This window comes from Sminthopsis crassicaudata, chromosome 3 (genome assembly GCF_048593235.1).
Source record: "Sminthopsis crassicaudata isolate SCR6 chromosome 3, ASM4859323v1, whole genome shotgun sequence".
Classification (NCBI taxonomy): Eukaryota; Metazoa; Chordata; class Mammalia; order Dasyuromorphia; family Dasyuridae; genus Sminthopsis; species Sminthopsis crassicaudata.
In genome coordinates this window covers 582,265,663-582,285,354 of record NC_133619.1, presented here as the reverse complement: position 1 = coordinate 582,285,354, position 19,692 = coordinate 582,265,663, and the positions used below count along the sequence as shown (strand labels likewise).

General features: G+C 31.9%; 1 pseudogene; it reads left to right on the top strand.

The window, feature by feature from the left end:
- The first annotated feature begins 6,586 nt into the window (after positions 1-6,586).
- On the top strand, positions 6,587-7,565 carry LOC141562457 (olfactory receptor 51A4-like; annotated as a pseudogene).
- The last annotated feature ends 12,127 nt before the right edge of the window (positions 7,566-19,692 follow it).

Sequence of the window (19,692 nt, the reverse complement as noted above, 5' to 3'; positions counted from 1 at the left end):
TGAGTGACAATAGCAATATTTTTTTTTGTTGTTTAGAGTTTTTTTGTTGTTGTTGTTGCTGTTGTTTATTTTTTTTTAATTTTCACATGTAACTTAAATATAAACTTAACTACTTTCCCCCTCTCTTTCAAAGAAGTCCAGAATGGACAATCCTTAGAATTAATCTCAGGTCTAGAATGAAATATAGAAACTATTCCAGTGGAACATGAATTTTACTTAGAACCTTGAATTACTTGTCACACAACATTTTTACTCCTTCCTCCCCACCCCCATCCCAAAATACTAGGGTAAAAAAGAGAAAACAAAATACATGTGATAATATGCATTGTCAAATGAAATAATTTGCTGCATTGATCATATGCAAAATATGTCATTCTGTATTTTGTATTGAGAAGATGAGAACATACTTCATCATTGGTTCTCCGCAATTATGGTTTGTCACTTCATTGTTCAGAGTTTTTTCAAAGTTGTTTATATGCGTAATTTAGCTTTTAGGGTATATTTCATAATTAATTTATAGAATGACTGAAATCATATTTATACCAACAGTATCATGTGCCTGTTTTGTAATAATCTTCAACATTTTTCAATTTCCAATTTTTGATATCTTTGATAAGATGTGATATGATAAGGTTGAACCTTAAGAGTGTCATTAAAATTCTCTAAGGATTATTTGAGATATTGTTTAATGGCTTTTGATAGAGTGAATTTCTTCCTCATATAATGCGTCTTAAAATATGTGAACCATTTATCAATTGGGAATGTCTTTAATTCTTATAAATCCAAAAAGTTTTTTTTTGTTTTGTTTTGTTTTTTTATGTATCTAGGAAATGAGTTCTTTATCAGCATAAATTGCTGAAGAGATCTTCTCCATTCACACAATTAACTGTTTTCATTATATTTTATCTGTATTGATTTTATTTGTGCTAAAATTATATAATTTTTTATAATGAAAATTGTCCATTGAATCTTCAATGATCAGCTCTATTTCTTATATGGTCATAATTTTTCCTCTCTGTAGAGAGCTCAAAGGAAATATTTTCATCGTTTCTTTAATTTGTTTATGAGATGAACCTTTATATGTAAGTAATGAAAACAGCACAAGACACAGGAGTTAAGGCTCAATATAATGTCTAATCATAGTATTTCTTAAATATGCCTACTGTTTTTGTTGAATAGTGAATCTTTAAGATTAGGCTTTTTTCATTTTCTCCAACATTTGGTTATTGGTTCATTTAATTTCAGTATATCATGTATCCACTCCATTCCATTGGTCAATATCTTATTTTTAAGTAGCAGCAAATCATTTTGAAGATTATTACTTTGTAACACAGCTTGCCATGTAGCAATGCTTAGCCTCTTTTTTTTACACTTAAAAAAATAAATCCTTCGATTCCTTGAACAGCTGAATTTTGCTATTTTTTTGGTTTGTTTGTTTGTTTGTTTGTTTGTTTTTTAGAGAGGGAAGATGTATAAGTCTAATCCTTTGGTAGTCCCAGCTGAATTTAGTTGTTGTGTTTTGTTTTGTTTTCCTGAGGGGAAAAAATGTATGTCTGGGGGGAAAAAAATTTGGTAGATTGATCGAGTTAGGACTGAATAAATTAACTTAGGTGATATTTTTAAAATTATTGTCTTAACCTATCCATAATCAATTAATATTCTATTGAGCTCTATCTTTATTACTGTAAAGATTGTTTTATATTTTTAAAGTTCCTGTGTGCATCTTGGTAGGTAGACATCCACTATAAATTCTGATTTTTTTCTCTCTCTCTTACAGCTGAATTTTTTTGTTAATATACAAAAATACTAATGCATTATTTAGATATTTTATGTATTTCTTAATATTTCTGAAATTATTCTTTCAACTAAAGTTAAGATTTTCCAGTAACCATTTAAATCCTCATATTATCTATAAAGGTAATGTTTATTTCTTTTTTTGCTTTGCTATCTCAGTTTCATTTTCTTGTCTTATTTTTATAACTAGAATTTTTAACAGCTTTTAATAAAATGTAGTAACATTAGACTTCATTACTGATCTTACTGGTTTTCCCATTTATTTCTATGGTTTGTTTTTTGCTTGCTCTCTCTCTCTCTCTCTCTTTCTCTCTCTGTGTGTCAATAGATGGGAAAGAGAGAGAGTAGACATAGGAGATGTATTTTACCAAAGGCCTTTTCTACCTCTATTTATGTAATATGATATTTGTTATTCTTATTACTAATATGATTTATTATTTTTATAGTTTTCTTAATTTTAAACCAATTTTTTACTTCTAGTATAAATCAAACCTATTCCTAGAGATGCTATTGTTAAAATCTTACTATAATCCTGTTGATATTATATTTAATTTTTAAAAATCATTATTCATTAGGAATATTAATTTATAGTTTTATTGCTTCCTTTTGATTCTTTCTGATTTAGGTTCCAAGACCATATTTCTATCACAGTAGAGATTTTTACAGAATCTTATCTTTTCAGCATTAGCAAAAATATTTACTTGCTATTGGAATTGGTTTTTGACTGTTTGATAAAATTCATTTGTGAATCCATCGGATCTTATTTCTTTCTCATTACCTCCTCTCCCTTACTAATTCATTTGTGTACTTTTCAATTTTTTTCTCAGATTGGGTTATATAAGTTCTCTTAAGTGAGGTATATATTTTGGTAACATACATTTGTTGATTTATTTTCTACTACAAAGGCAAAAGAATTTCTAATAATTTCTATTATTTCTTCTTAATCAATTGTGGATTTTCTATTTTTTTTCTATTGACAATTTATATTTCCTCCTCATTCTCAATAATATTAGTTTGTTTAACTTAAAAAAAAACTTTAAAAAATATGGCTATTTCCTCATTTTATTTTATTTTTAACTTTTGAAATTTGCCTTAAATTTTGTTAACCCTTCCTCATTTAGCAATACACATATAACAGGCTTCAGTTTGTGACTGGGGAGAGTACTAATATTAGACCCAGTGGGATACTAGGTCTTGGAAGACCACATAGTCACATGGCCACATATATGTGTGGTCCCGTTTCCCTTTTTGTGTGTCCTCTTACTGAACTCTTTTGCCAACAGAACATTACTGTGCTATTCTTCCAACTCAAGTAAGTTTGTCCCTTTTAGTTTTCTGTCACTGGGGAGAAAGGGGAGTTAAAATTCTATTGCAAATCAGAGAACTGACTTGTGCTAACAGAGAATGGTCCAACAGTGTAAGAACTGTGAGTGTGTTTGGGGTTAGGTGATGTTAGTTAATTCAATTATTATGGTACTTTGTTTTCTAGACACTAGATTTGACTGATTTTTTTTTTAATACCAAATTCTTTTAATGAAAAAATTTGAGAGTTTGTGAATACTAGAAAAAATGTGTGGTCCTCCATTTTGTTGGTCCTCTGACCCAAGTATCCCTGTTAGTCTTTTTTTTTTTTTTTTTTTTTTAATCTAGTTTTACTTTTACCTTTTCTGAGATCAGGTCTTTTTGAGCATAGCTGAAACATAACAAATTTTACTCCAACTCTTTATTTTAATACTTTGTAAAGTATATTGGAATACTTTATATTCCAGAAGTGTTTGTTGAAATGGTATATGTTAGATTCTGCTTTCCAATCCATTTTACCATCCTCTTCCATTTATATAAGAATTCAATGCATTTGTACTCACTATGTATAGTGATACTTTTCCTTGATCTTTTTTAGGAATAGTTATGAAAGAAAGCTGTTTTTTTAAATAATATTTTTAAAGAACTGAACTGTGTCATCACTCATCAATATGAGTTCTTGAGGTCACAGATTAACAAAAACAATAAGGAATTAATTATGAATGAACCAAATAGCCAGATTACAAGATAGAAAACAATCTACCCTTGCATGACATGTCTCTTTATGTATATGTTTACATAAGTATTCACAAACAGTTATTCAAAATAACACTGAACAAAAAGAAAGATGACTGTTCATAAAATGTAGGTGGCTATTCAAAAAAAATTAGTATGCTTGTTGGAGAAAAATGTCTATTCTTACTCAGAAGAGATAGATATTGGCCTCAGTTTAAAAAGCTGAAATTTCAGAATTAAATCATTCAAGAGCTGTTCACATTTCTGAATATTTACCTTGTTTCTTATCATACCACAAAAGGAAAATCTTCACCTAGAATCCCAAGTTATCACTTTTGGATGCAAAGTAGTTATCTGATGAAATATATACCACTACAGTTGTAATAATAGGATCAAATAATGAAGCTGTTATGCGTGTTCTGCATATCAGTGAAAGTTCTGTGCCTGTTAGTTCTGAAACTCCTACAACTGAAGCCTCTGAAATAGACTAAAACAAGAAATACCCTTAGCTTTAAAGGAAGAATATAAAATAGAGGTTGATGCACCACAAGAAAATGTTAATTTACCAGAATAAAAAACATCAGTTTCAAGAATCTCAAAAGACATTCATGTTTAACTATTGCTATTATTATTGTTGTTCAGTTGTGTCTGATTCTTTGTGATCCTATTTTAGGATATCCTTGGCAAAAATAGTAAATGGTTTGCCGGTGAATTATATAGACGAAGAACTGAGGCAAAGAGAATTAATGAACTTGTTCAGGATCATTCTGCTAGATTTGAACTCATGAGTCTTCCTGATTTCAAGCCCAGTCTCTATCCAATGTTCCACCTAGCTTCAAATCTAAGTGGTTTCATATAAATTAAAGAAACCTGCCCATCAGACCAAAAAGGGAGAAGACTTTCCTAGGATTCTGGAATCCTCCATCTTCAATACCTGAATCTTGTAGTTCCAATAAGAAATGAAATTAAGATATGAAAGACAAATTTGGGATAGTTGTGACCTTCATCTCACAACAAAATAGTTGTATTATATACTTAGGATTCATTTGGGGGTTAGAAAAATAGTTCTTTGTACACTTTCCCCACAGCTTTAATGTTTTCTTATAAGCTGATATTTCCTATAATTCCCTCCTTCCCCTTCCCCCAATGACTTTTAGTAGCTGGCCTGAATTCTTACATGTATTAATTTTGACCTTCATGTTGCTTAAGTATACTCTGGATTCTGCCTAACTTGTTGGCAAATCATTATTTAAGTACATTTCTTTGTTCTTTCAGTTATAAAATTATTGAATCAATGATTTTAAAGTATTTCAAATCTGGAGAGAAATCCTATTAGTAGTTTGTCTTTTTCCTTCCTCTTGGAGTCCCCTAGTGGTGTAACCAAGGTATCGGATTCCATTTTAGATTTCCTGATTTAAGAGATTTTCTTTACATTAGGCCAAAACCTGCCTCTCTGCTTCTTCTACCTATTAATCCAAGGTTTGTATCCTAAAACCAGGCAGATTAAGCTTATTGTTCTTATCAAAGATAGCCCTTCAATTACTTAAAGATAGCTATTTGCATCCTGACAAGTGATTTTTTTTTCTGGCTAATTGAACTTCAATTATTCAAATGCTAAGTTAGTAAAACATCTACAGGCTTTTTGTTTGTTTGTTTGTTTGTTTGTTTGTTTTTTAACATCATTGTTCTCTGTCTGTTTTTTCTTTCTGTTATATAGTATTGAGAGTTGAATTATAACACTCCAATTGTGAACTGATCAGGTGGAGGACCCAAACATTCTCATGTTTCTTGTTCTGCTTTTATAAATGAAACACTTTTTTTGTTTTTCCAGATTTGTTTTAGTTTGATTGCATATTTGTTTTTCTTTCTTTGGTTTCCTAGAATCAGACCATTTAGAGAACTAAAATTGCTCTAAAATAAGTTATTTTTTAAGAGATATTTAGAACATTATGAAGATCTGAGAAAATGTCTATTCCATCATCTTAGTGCCTACATGATCCAGGACTCCCACACAGTAGATTTTAACTGAAACATCATGCTTCACTGAATGTTTTTCTTCAACTATATATCTATTTATGTCTATTTCTACCTCTACTTCTGTATGCTGATATATAAATCACTCTATCAACCTTTGTCTATGTCTATGTCTATGTCTCTATGTTTTTATCTAGCTATAAAGACACAAAAGTTCAGTTCAATACAATGAAGAATGGAAGTAGGAATCCTAGATTCTAATTGCAATTCTTTTAGTAACCAACTTGGTGAACCATTCTCTCTATTTCAGTTGTCTTTTATGTAAAAAGAGGAAATTTAACCAGATAACCTTTAAGAGTCCTTCCATCTCTAGACATCTGCCATTCACACACACACACACACACACACACACACACACACACACACACACACTAATTTACAATATGTAATCTGAACTTGATTATCTCTGAATTCCTTTCCAACTACTCAGTTCTTTTAGGAGTATTTTTATAGGACTCAAGCACACTTTTATCTTTCTCCAAGATTCCTGCAAAAATTAAGTAATTAGCAGATTTCCTGGCACATAGAAACTTTTAATTTAAATGTTTACACTCCTTTCTCTTCTCTCTTCTCCTTTCTTCTCTGTCTTTTGTCATAGCTTAGAAAACCTCTGTCATTCTCATCAATGAACACTGTAGGACACAAAGAGTAAGAGATATAGATGAGGAATAGGATTGTAGATTATTACATCTAGAATGCAAATCAAATTGTAGATCATTTAATGCATCCATCTGTTTTGGGTTTTGTCCCTTTCAGGGAATACCATCTGCTATTTCCAACTTACTTCCCAACTCTAGTACTTATAACCATATTCAACATCACTGAGTCTCAGATTTCTACCTTTTTCCTGATTGGGATGCCAGGAATGGAGTATGAGCACATCCTGATAACCATTCCCATCTGCCTCATATATATCATTGCCATTATGGGCAATTTTACATCCTTCTAATCATCAAGACAGAGTCTTCTTTCCATGAACCCATTTTTATTTTCTCACCAGGCTGGCTCTCTCAGATCTTTGCCTGTCTTTCCCTTCCTTGCCAACCATCTTCTTGTTCAATGCTCCAGGAATCTTTGTTGATGCTTGCATTGCCCAGGAGTTCTTCATCCATATCTTCACTGCCATGGAGTCCTCTATATTTGTCTTTATGTCCTTTGATTGTTTCATAGCCATCTGCAATCTCCTAAGGTATAGTTCCATTCTCACTAATGTTAGAGTCCTGAAAATAGCGGGGGTTTTTTGTTTGTTTGTTTTGTTTTGTTTTGCTGTTTCCTGTTCTGCATGTATAATACCATTCCCTATTACTCTGAAGAGGCTGAGATTTTGCAATGAAAATCTGCTCTCTCACTACTATTGTTTGCACCAGGAGGTAATGAGATTGGCCTGTTCTGATAACAGAGTCAATGTTTCTATGGCTTACTTCTTTGTTGCTATACTAGATGTGATCAACTTAGCTTTGATTTTGCTGTCCTACATAATGATGTTGCAGACAGTTTTAGGCATTGCTTCCCATCAATAGAGATTAAAGTCCTTCAACACCTGTGTTTCCCTCATATGTGCTATGCTCATTTTCTATGTCCCTGTTGTGACTTTAGCTATTCATCGATTTGTCAAACATGGATCACCATTAATTAGGAAGGCTACTTATATGAAAGAGTCTAGTCCATTTGACATTTTAGTTGTCCTTTTTGATATCTGATTGTCTTCATGTATTGCCTTTCTAACCAGAAACACTCATTAATCAGTAAAATACTTTTGTTATAATCTGATCAGTACAGAGTACAACAGTTTTTCACCAACATTTTTCTCAATACTATGCTTCTACAGAGGACAGTCCTTGACCATTCATTAGTCTGAGTGTTTTAAGAAAATAACTATTGTTTTAAGTCTGCAGTGTACTCAGAAAGTTGATGAGTTATATTTGCATTGTTGTTGAGGTAATCATTTGGATTTTACAAATTTCAAGAAAACAGAACAAAATCTATTTCAGTATTTTATGCTTCAAAAAAGATCATTTCCTAATAAAAATGGAAATAATTAAACTGTTATTTTTGTCAGACATATAATTGACCTAATTATCATTCAATCAGAAAATATAGACCCATAATTAAGTTAGTTCTCACCAAAAAAAAATGGGAATAATTTGTCAGTAACATATATAAAATAACTGAAATTAGAGCATTATGTCAAGAAGGACTTATAACACTCAATTTGTATAGTCACATATTACCCGAAATATCTGCTTGACTAAAGAGATTGAAATTGTACATTTATTGACTATTCTCATGAACAAGAAGAAAAAAGAAAGAAGAAGAAAAAGAATGAGGAAGAGGAGGAGAAGAGCATTAAGAGAATGTGGAGGAGACAGAGGAGAACAAGAAATAGAGAAGGAAGAGAAGGAGGAGGCATGGAGAGAACACATTTCTATTTCTGCTACTATCTGTTGCTCAGAAGAAGAGAAAAAAGAACATAAAAATAAGCTACAAAAGATATTTATTAAAATGTGTGGTTGAGAGAATAAAAAATTAATTTTTAAACTGAAAACTTTTCCAAAGTTGAGATAAGGGTTATAATATTTTTATAACAAAGCTAGGCCCTATTTCAACTGAAGAAATTATTTATGAAACTGAATTAAGGGATGCCATAATTGCTGTCAATAAGCAAAACCATCTGAAAATGGAACAACTTAGAGAAGGAACCTAGTAAAACAACTATTATGATCGAGATGCCCATCACTTCCAAGGACACAATGCTAATTATTTTGAATTTGCTTCTCTATAAAAGGTAGTGGTTAGCCTGAGGGGGGATTTTCCATCCTCCTTTCTAGAAAAGGGGGAGAGGAATTCTCTCAATGGAGAGCATACTGTAATCTCTCTTAGGAACAATAATATTCCATTGCATTCATATATGATGACTTATTCAGCCATTCCCCTATTAATGGGCATCCACTTAGTTTCTAGTATAACATTACAAAAAGGGCTGCTGCGAATATGGATCCTTTTCCCATTTTATTATGATCTCTTTGAGATACAGACCCAATAAAGACAATTCCGGATCAAAGGAGATGAACAGTTTGCCCTTTGGGCACATTGCCAAATTGCTTTCCAGAATGGTTAAATTATTTCAAAACTTTATCAACAATGTATTAGTGTCCCAGTTTTCCCAACTCTCCTCCAATGTTTATCATTATATTTTCCTATTATCTTAGCCAATCTAAGAAGTATGAAATGGTATCTCAGAGACGTCTTAATTGGCATTTCTCTAATCAATAGTATTTAGAGCATTTTTTCTATGACTGACTATGGTATTAATTTCTTTATCTGAATATTGTTTATTCGTATCTTTTTGACCATTTATAAGTTGGAGTATGGCTTCTATGCTTATAAAATTGAGTCAGTTCTGTATGTTTTAGAAATAAGGCCTTTATCAGAAACCTTGGGTGTAAAATTTTCCCTCCAAGTTTCTGCTTCCCTTCTAATCTTGGCTGCTTTGGTTTTGTTTCTACAAAAACGTTTTAATTTAATATACTCAAAATTAACCATTTTGCACTTTATGATGTTCTCTAGGTCTTCTTTTGCTGTAAATTCCTTCTTTATCCACAGATATGAGAGGTAGACTATCTCTTATTCTCCTAATTTGTTTATACTATCACTCTTTACTTTTAAATTATGGACCCTTTCAACCTTATTTTGGTATAGGGTGTTAGGTGCTGGTCATTGCCTAGTTTCTGCCATACTGTTTTCCAATTTCCCAGCAATTTTTGTCAAACAGTTATTTCTTATCTCAAAGCTGAACTTCTGGGATTTATCAAACACTAGATTACCAAAGTCAGTGACTATTGTGGAAAATCTGAATTTTAATCTAACATTTACTTGCTAGTTGTGAGACCCTAAATGTGAAACTCACTTAACTTTTTTTAGTCCAGTTTTCTCATTTATAAAATGGAAGTAATAGTAGTACCTAATTTTTAGAGTGTTATTGAGGAACAAATTATGTATTTGTAAATTTCTTTAAAAATTTAAGGTGTGATATAAATACTTAAAAACTTCTTGTGGTAGTTGAGTCTTTTCTGTCACTTGAGAAGATTACAACTACCAGTTGGACCCTAGTGGGGTCCAACACTTGACATCATGGATGATGACTGTGGAAAGATAATGGATAACCAAAAAAAAAGGAGTACTCAAAAGATAATAAATGTGGAAGAATATCATTCAAACCATGCAACCATGATACTCTCCGGCCTTTCACTTCTATTGGCAAATAAAAGTGGCTGTGAGGGCACATAGTACAATATGTAACCTAATTGAAAGTCCAGAACTCTTAACCTATGTTCCTATATCTGATATTGTTGCTGATTAGATTCACAGGGACAAATAAAAGGGGAACTTGAGGACGAAATCAATCAGTAGGTAATATATATCACCTATACAAGCACAGTATCCTAGTGGCTTAAGTCAATACATATTTTTACAAATGTGGAAAGGAGTGTTACCAAATTCCTTTTATGACACAGATATCTTGCTGACACCAAAACCAGGTAGGGTCAAACTGAGAAAGAAAATTGCTTTGTTTTTGTTTTTGTTTTTGTTTTTTTATTAATTAATTTTATAATTATAACTTTTTTTTGACAGTACATATGCATAGGTAATTTTTTTTACAACATTATCCCTTGCACTCTCTTCTGTTCCAAATTTTTCCCTCCTTCCCTCCACCCCCTCCCTTAAATGTCAGGCATTCCCATACATATTAAATATAGCATATCCTAGGTACAATATGTATGTGCAGAACCGAATTTTGTTGTTGTTGTTGCAAAAAAAGAATTGTATTCAGAAGGTAAAAATAATCTGGGAAGAAAAAAAAATGCTCACAGTTTGCACTCATTTCCCAGTGTTCCTTTTCAGGGTGTAGCTGATTCTGTCCATCATTGATCAATTGGAATTGGATTAGCTCTTCTCTATGTTGAAGATATCCACTTCCATCAGAATACATCCTCATACAGTATCATTGTTGAAGTATATAATGATCTCTAGTTCTGCTTGTTACACTCAGCATCAGTTGATTTAAGTCTCTCCAAGCCTCTCTGTATTCATCCTGTTAGTCATTTCTTACAGAACAATAATATTCCATAACATTTATATATCATAATTTACCCAACCATTCTCCAATTAATGGACATCTGTTCATTTTCCAGTTTCTAGCCACTACAAAAAGGGCTGCCACAAACACTTTGGCACATACAGGTCTCTTTCCTTTCTTTAGTATTTCCTTGGGATATAAGCCCAGTAGTAGCACTGCTGGGTCAAAGGGTATGTACATCTTGATAACTTTTGGGGCATAATTCCAGATTGCTCTCCAGAATGGTTGGATTCTTTCACAACTCCACCAACAATGTATCAGTGTCCCAGTTTTTCCACATCCCCTCCAACATTCATCATTATTTGTTCCTGTCATCTTAGCCAATCTGACAGGTGTGTAGTGGTATCTCAGAGTCTTAATTTGCATTTCTCTGATTAATAGTGATTTGGAACACTTTCATATGAGTGGAAATAGTTTTAATTTCATCATTTAATTTCATCATTTAATTTCATATCCTTTGACCATTTATCAAATGGAGAATGGCTTGATTTCTTATAAATTAAAGCCAATTCTCTGTATATTTTGGAGATGAGGCCTTTATCAGAACCTTTAACTGTAAAAATGTTTTCCCAATTTGTTACTTCCCTTCTAATTTTGTTTACATTAGTTTTGTTTGTGCAAAAGCTTTTTAATTTGGCATAATCAAAATTTTCTATTCTGTGATCAATAATGATCTCTAGTTCTCCTTTGGACACAAATTCCTTCCTCCTCCACAAGTCTGAGAGGTAAACTATCCTATGTTCCTCTAATTTATTTATGATCTCGTCCTTTATGCCTAAATCTTGGACCCATTTTGCTCTTATCTTAGTATGTAGTGTTAAAAGTGGGTCCATGCCTAGTTTCTGCCATGCTAATTTCCAGTTTTCCCAGAAGTTTTTGTCAAATAATGAATTCTTATTCCAAAAGTGGGGATCTTTGGGTTTGTCAAATACTAGATTGCTATTTTTATTCACTATCTTGCCCTGTGTACCTAACTTATTCCATTGATCAACTAGTCTATTTCTTAGCCAATACCAAAAGGTTTTGGTGATTGTTGCTTTATAATATAGTTCTAGATCAGGTATAGCTAGACCACTTTCATTTATTTTTTTTTTTCATTACTTCCCTTGAAATTCTCAATCTTTTGTTTTTCCATATGAATTTTGTTATTATTTTTTCTAGGTCATTAAAATAGTTTCTTGGGAGTCTGATTGGTATAGCACTAAATAAATAGATTAGTTTAGGGAGTATTGTCATCTTAATTATATTCGCTGGGCCTATCCAAGAGCACTTAATGTCTTTCCAATTATTTAAATCTGACTTTATTTTTGCGGCAAGTGTTATGTAATTTGGCTCATATAATTCCTGACTTTCCTTTGGTAGATATATTCCCAAATATTTTATACTATCAACAATTATTTTGAATGAAATTTCTCTTTGTATCTCTTGCTGTTGGATTGTTTTGGTAATGTATAAAAATGCTGAGGATTTATGTGGATTTATTTTGTATCCTGCAACTTGCTAAAGTTTTGAATTATTTCTAATAGCTTTTTAGCAGAGTCTTTGAGGGTTCTCTAAGTATACCATCATGTCATCTACAAAGAGTGATAGTTTGATTTCCTCATTTCCTACTCTAATTCCTTAAATCTCTTTCTCAGCTCTTATTGCCAAGGCTAGAGTTTCTAGTACCATATTGAATAGTAATGGTGATAGTGGGCAACCTTGTTTCACTCCTGATCTTACAGGGAAAGGTTCCAGTTTATCGCCATTACATATGATGTTTACTGACGGTTTTAAATATATGCTCCTTATTTTAAGGAATAGTCCATTTATTCCTATACTCTCAAGTGTTTTTAGTAGGAATGGATGTTGGATTTTATCAAATGCTTTTTCTGCATCTATTGAGATGATCATATGGTTTTTTGTTAATTTGGTTATTTATATAGTCGATTATGCTAATAGTTTTCCTAATATTGAACCAGCCCTGCATTTCTGGCATAAATCCCACTTGGTCATAGTGTATTATTTTGGGGATGATTTTCTGTAGTCTCTTTGATAATATTTTATTTAAAATTTTAGCATCAATATTCATAAGGGAGATTGGTCTATAATTTTTGAGAAAGAAAATTGTTGACCAATTTCTCTAATGAATATTGATGCAAAAATATTAAATAAAATATTATCAAAAAGATTACAGCAAGTCAGCCCCAGGATAATACACCATGACCAAGTGGGATTTATACCAGGAATGCAGGACTGGTTCAATATTAGGAAGATTATTCGCATAATTGACTATATCAATAATCAAACTAATAAAAATCATATGATTATCTCAATAAATGCAGAAAAAGCATTTGACAAAATCTAATGCTCATTACTATTTAAAAAAAAACACTAGAATATAGGAATAAACGGAATTTTCCTTAAAATGATCAATAGCATTTATTTAAAATCATCAGCCAAGTGTCAGACATAATGGGAATGTTAGAACTGATCCCAATAAGATCAGGGGAAAAACAAGGTTACCCACTATCATCATGACTATTCAATATTGTATTGAAATGTTAGCTTTGGCAATAAGAGAAGAAAAAGAGATTAAAGGAATTAGAGTAGATAATGATTCTAGAAAATCAGCTAAAGAAGTAGTAGAGAGGGTAGTTAATTGGTGCAGTGGCTACAGCACCAGCTTTGAAATTAGAAGGTCCCATGTTCAAATCTGGTCTCAGACATGCTTCCTAGCTGTGTGACCCTGGGCGAGTCACTTAACCCCAATTAACTCAGGGGGAAAAAACTTTAGCATGATAAAAAATAAATCCACAGAAATCATCAGCATTTTTATATTCTACCAATAAAGTCCAGCAGAAGAGATTCAAAGAGAAATTCCATGTAAAATAACTAGATAATATAAAATATTTGGGAGTCTACCTGCCAAGGCAAAGTCAGGAATACATGAACACAATTATAAAACACTTTACACACAAATCAAGTCATATCTAATCAATTGGGAAAATATAAAATGCTCATGGGTGGGCCAAGTGAATACAATAAAAATGACAATACTATCTAAATAAATCTAAATATTTGGTGCCATACCAATTAAACTCCAAGAAATTATTTTACAGACCTAGAAAAAATAATAACAGAGTTCATCTGGAAGACAAAAACATCAAGAATTTCAAGGGAGTTAATGAAAAAAATTTCAAATGAAGGTGGCCTAGCTGTACCAGACCTAAAACTATATTATAAAATAGAGGTCATCATAACTATTTGCTACTGGCTAAGAAATAGAGTAGTTGATCAGTGGAAAAGTTAAGGTTCACGGAACAAAATAGTCAATGATATAGTGACTTAATATTTGACAAACCCAGCAACCCCAGCTTTTGAGATAACAACTCACTGGGAAAATTGGAAATTAATATGGCAGAAACTAGGCATTGACCCACATCTAATATTGTATACCAAGATAAGGTCGAAATGGGTTCATGATTTAGACATATAGAATGATATTATAAGCAAATTAGAAGAATAAAAAAAAAGTTTATCTCTCAGATCTGTGGAGAAGAAAGGAATTTGTGACCATAGAAGAACTAGAGTTCATTATTGAACACAAAATAGATAATGTGATTACCTATTAATGTGTTTAAAAAAAATGTTTGTACAAACAAAGCCATTGCAGACAAGATTTCTAATCTAATTCTCTTCTAGAGAAGCAATAAACTGGAATTTTTTTTTTTTTACATTTAAAGGTCCTGATAAAGGCCTCATTTCTAAAATATATAGAGAACTGACTCAAATTTATAAGAATTCAAGCCATTCTCCAATTGATAATTGGTCAAAGGCTATCAACAAACAATTTTCAGATGAAATTAAAACCATTTCTAGTCATATGAAAAGGTCCTCTAAATCATTATTAATCAGAGAAATGCAAATTAAGACAACTCTGAGGTACTATTACATACCTCTCAGATTGGCTAAGATGACAACAAAAGATAATAATAAATATTGGAGGGGATGTGGGAAAACTGGGACACTAATACATTGTTGATGAAGTTGTGCACTCTGGAGTGCAATTTGGAACTATGCTCAAAGGGACATCAAACTGCATACCCTTTGATGCAGTGGTGTTTATACTGGGTTTATATCCCAAAGAGATCTTAAAGGAGGGAAAGGGATCCACAAGTGCAAAAAAAAGTTTGTGGCAGCCTTTTTTGTAGTGGCAAGAAATTGGAAACTGATGAATGTCCATCAGTTGGAGAATGGCTGAATATGTTATAATATATGAATGTTATGGAATATTATTGTTCTATAAGAAATAATCAGCAGGATGATTTCAGAGAGGCCTAGAAAGACTTACATGCAGTGATGCTAAATGAAGTAAGTAGAACCAAGAGAACATTGTACACAACAACAATAAGATTATGTGATGATCAAGTCTGATGAATATGGCTCTTTTCAACAATGAGATGATTAATGTCAGTTCCAATGATCTTGTGATGGGGAGAGTCATCTACATCCAGAGAGAGGATTGTGGGAAATGAGTATGGTTCATAAAATATTTTTATTTTTTGTTGTTGTTTGCTTTCATTTTGTTTTCTTTCTCATTTTTTCTTTTTGATCTGATTTTTCTTTTGCAACATAATTGTATAAACATATATATATATATATATATATATTAACATTTTAACATATATTGGATTGCTTGCCATCTAAAGGAGAAGGTGGGGAAAGGGGAGAAAATTTTTTAACACAAGGTTTTGCAAAATTCATTGTTGAAAAATTATCCATGTATATTTTGAAAAAAAAAAAAAAACAGGGTCAGCTAGGTGGCTCAGTGGGTAGAGCACCAGCCCTGAATTCAGGAGGACCCAAGTTCAAATGTGGTATCAGACACTTAACACTTCCTAGCTGTGTGACCCAGGGCAAGTCACTTAACCCCAGCCTCAGGAAAAAAAGAAAAAAGAAAAAAGAAAATAAAAAAACCTTAATAAATATAAATTTTTCCAATGTTCTACAATCAAATTCATATTACTATAGGTAAATATAAATAACAGCAACAAAATTTTTAAAATAACACCATTTAGAATTCTATAAAATAATAAAATGGAAAAATGAAAAATTAAATCCACAGATAACTAGTGATAAAACTAAATATAGTTCATAGACTAATAACTGATAATCAAACTAAACATAGTTCATAGACATATGTGTGGTCAGAGCAAAAGTAAAAGGGAAATATGTTTATTTATGAAGTAATGAACACATACACTAATTACCCTATACATTTAGATGAAAGTCACATGAGACATAGCTCTGTCTATATTCATATCCTTTTCACTGGTCTTACCTGTTAAATTGTTAAAAAAAAAAAAAAAAAGTCTCTTTGGTTCAATAATATTAGCTCTCCAGTTACATATTAATAACTTTCTTCTACCAATTTCAAATGATAATGTGCCTGATCAAAATACACAAAACAATTAGATTCCTTCCTTCTTAAAGCTAAACATATATAGTATTTGGGCTAGGAAGCATACTAACTGCATTCTAAAATTATGCCTACCACAGAATTTTCTGAAGTAATAAGATGAAAAGATATGGCTTCTGGGTTCAATGTTTCCCAAAATCTGAACTGGTAGTTGTAGAACAGTGTATAATCTACCCTTAGAGAGTCTAATTTTGAGCTGCTGGCTCTTTTTGTTGTAGCTAGAAACTGGAAGATGAATGGATGTCCATCAGTTGGAGAATGGTTGGGTAAATTGTGGTATATGAAGGTTATGGAATATTATTGCTCGGTAAGAAATGACCAGCAGGAGGAATACAGAGAGGCCTGGAGAGACTTAAATCAACTGATGCTGAGTGAAATGAGCAGAACCAGAAGATCACTGTACACTTCAACAACAATACTGTATGAGGATGTATTCTGATGGAAGTGGAAATCTTCAACATAAAGAAGATGCAACTCACTTCCAGTTGATCAATGATGGACAGAGGTAGCTACACCCAGAGAAGAAACACTGGGAGGGGAATGAAAATTGTTAGCACTAATATCTGTCTGCCCAGGTTGCATGTACCTTCGGATTCTAATGTTTATTGTGCAACAAGAAAATGGTATTTACACACATGTATTGTATCTAGGTTATATTGTAACACATGTAAAATGTATAGTATTGCCTGTCGTCGGGGGGAGGGAATAGAGGGAGGGGGGGTAATTTGGAAAAATGAATACAAGGGATAATATTATAAAATATATATATATATAATAAAAAAAAATTAATGTTATAATAATAAAGAAATAATAATAATAAAAAAAATAATAATTTTGAGCTGCTGTTTGACTAAGGTAATCTTTCTATTAATAGCAGATTACCATGATGAAGTCTATGTCCATCAGCATACACCTGACCATCAGAAAGTCCCAACTAAGTCATTATTTGGCAATAAATTATTCAGGTAGATGTCTTCACAGATTCTCTGAAGCCTCTGGGACTATTTTATAAACAGACAAGTTGCCTGATCTCTCCACAAGTAGGTATAGGATAGTTTATATCAATATGTTGTTTTTTATACAATAAAAATCTCTCAGCAGAATTCTCTTTGTTGAAACTAATGAAAATAAATTTAAGTGTCTTAGAATTTATTTTCAATCCCTTCTGAGATGAAGTTATAACAAGGAACTAAACTTCCTTCTGTTTCTCTCTGCATTGAGACATACTTGCAGTATATGTTTTACAGTTTTCCCATCTTCAGAATCAGCAAAAAAAACAAGGGGTAGGTGCCTATAAACCAGTAGCTTGGGAATCTAAAGAATCATTATATTTGGTGGATATTTATGTCTCTTATAGAAAAGCCAAATATGTGACCCACTGTGTATCTCTAACATGTTCATCAATGTGTTTTGAAAATCAATTGAGATTATATTTGTTAAATATCTTGAAAACCATAAAGTGCTACATAAATCTGAAATATTAACATTTGTTTGCAATAATCATGTAGGACAAAAATTGGTGGTATCAAGAGATATTTCTTAACTTCTTAATACTAAACAAGTCATTACATCTTGAATAATGATTATATTGATTTAAGTGGATTCAGGTAGGAATATTTCTCCCACTAAGCTTCAGCAACTCTGAAAGTTTAGTGGTTCCTACTTGGGTATTTTTATGCACAACTTGTAAAATTGTCAGACAGCTCTAACTTTTAACATATTCTTATTTTCTTCTCATACAGCTAGAAAGCCAGTGTAGATGAATTCCAAAAGTTTGTTAATTTTTTTATCCCCCAAATATTCAGCATGAGTTAGAAGTTAGATAACATTTGTAAAGAAGTCAATAAGCAGTAAAGTATATATATATATAATATATGTATATATGTGCTATTTTTTATAATATAGAAGTACTATTAATAATAGTATTTTTCTTTGTACATTGAGTTCATCTCATACTTCTTGGTAACATCTTCAGCGATATTATGCCAACAGAATCTGAAAGATAATTTTCTGTGAAAAATGATAAAGAATGGATGAACAAGATGGAAATTACGGGATGTCTGCCCTGCATCCCCACCCTGACTTAAATATAGAATCCATATTTTTATAATGTTGTCTAAGAGAAATCCCAAGAATTCGGCTTCACAGCCATTTCTTTCATTTCATTTCAGTTCCTTTCATAATGAATATGGTCTTTACTCTTCAATATTTGTTCTCTCTACTCTTTTATAGACCAACTAAAATCTGTTATGGCCAGTGTAACTGTTGATCAAACCATGTGGTAGGCCTGGCTCTTTCTATACTGTGATGATGAAAATGAGTAGGGTCCCTAGTGAAGGCCTGATCTGTTTCTCAAAATATGAAGCATCCAGTCTCAGGCCCATTTTGAATAGACTACTAATTCCTCTGCTCCAAGAAATGCTAATAAAGCCTTAAAAAAATAAAAACAAACTAATAATAGCATCAACTTCTCACTAATTACTCAATGGAAAATAAAATGAAGTTAAGACTAGAACAAGAAAGGGGCAATAACAACAAAGAAAGGGAAGTGATTCTGATTCTAGAGTGGATAGTGGCAGAAAAAAAGAGATGAGAAAAACAATGGATATGAATACAGGAGAGCAAACATTCCCTGGGAAAATATAATTTTATCTCAGCTGTTACTAAGTCTTTGGTTAGCTTTATCCTGTATAACATCTTGAGTGATTTGCATAAAAGTGACAATGCCAGACTTAGTTAAGGAGAAGTTTTTAGTTTGTTATCTTCCTGAGGAAGAGAATAAAGGGAAAAAGTCTATTTCAGGATGAGTGCATGATGAGTAAAAGCTTTTTATTGGAATATTAAAAATAACAATAAAGCAAAGAAAGTTGACAGTAGTGAGAAAGGAATTAACAAAAATTTTCAAATTTTCCCAAAATAATTCATTTGAAGGTTATTTGATGTCAAGGAAAATAACTTACTAAGCTTCATTTTAGTAAACTCTTCCAGGAATCCTAACCCTTCCTAATTTTGGATGATTTTTCTTATCAAGATCTCAGCTCTCTGATTATCAGGGCAACTAACGATTCTTTTTCTCAAGATTTAAAAAAAGATCAATTTAGTTATTCGAAAGCATTATCCAACTTCCTAACTCTTGATCTTTCCATATTCCCATTTCTCCACTTATCTATGATTCCACAAAGATATTTCTGTACTTTGAAACTTTCTATGGGATCAGACAAAACAGAAT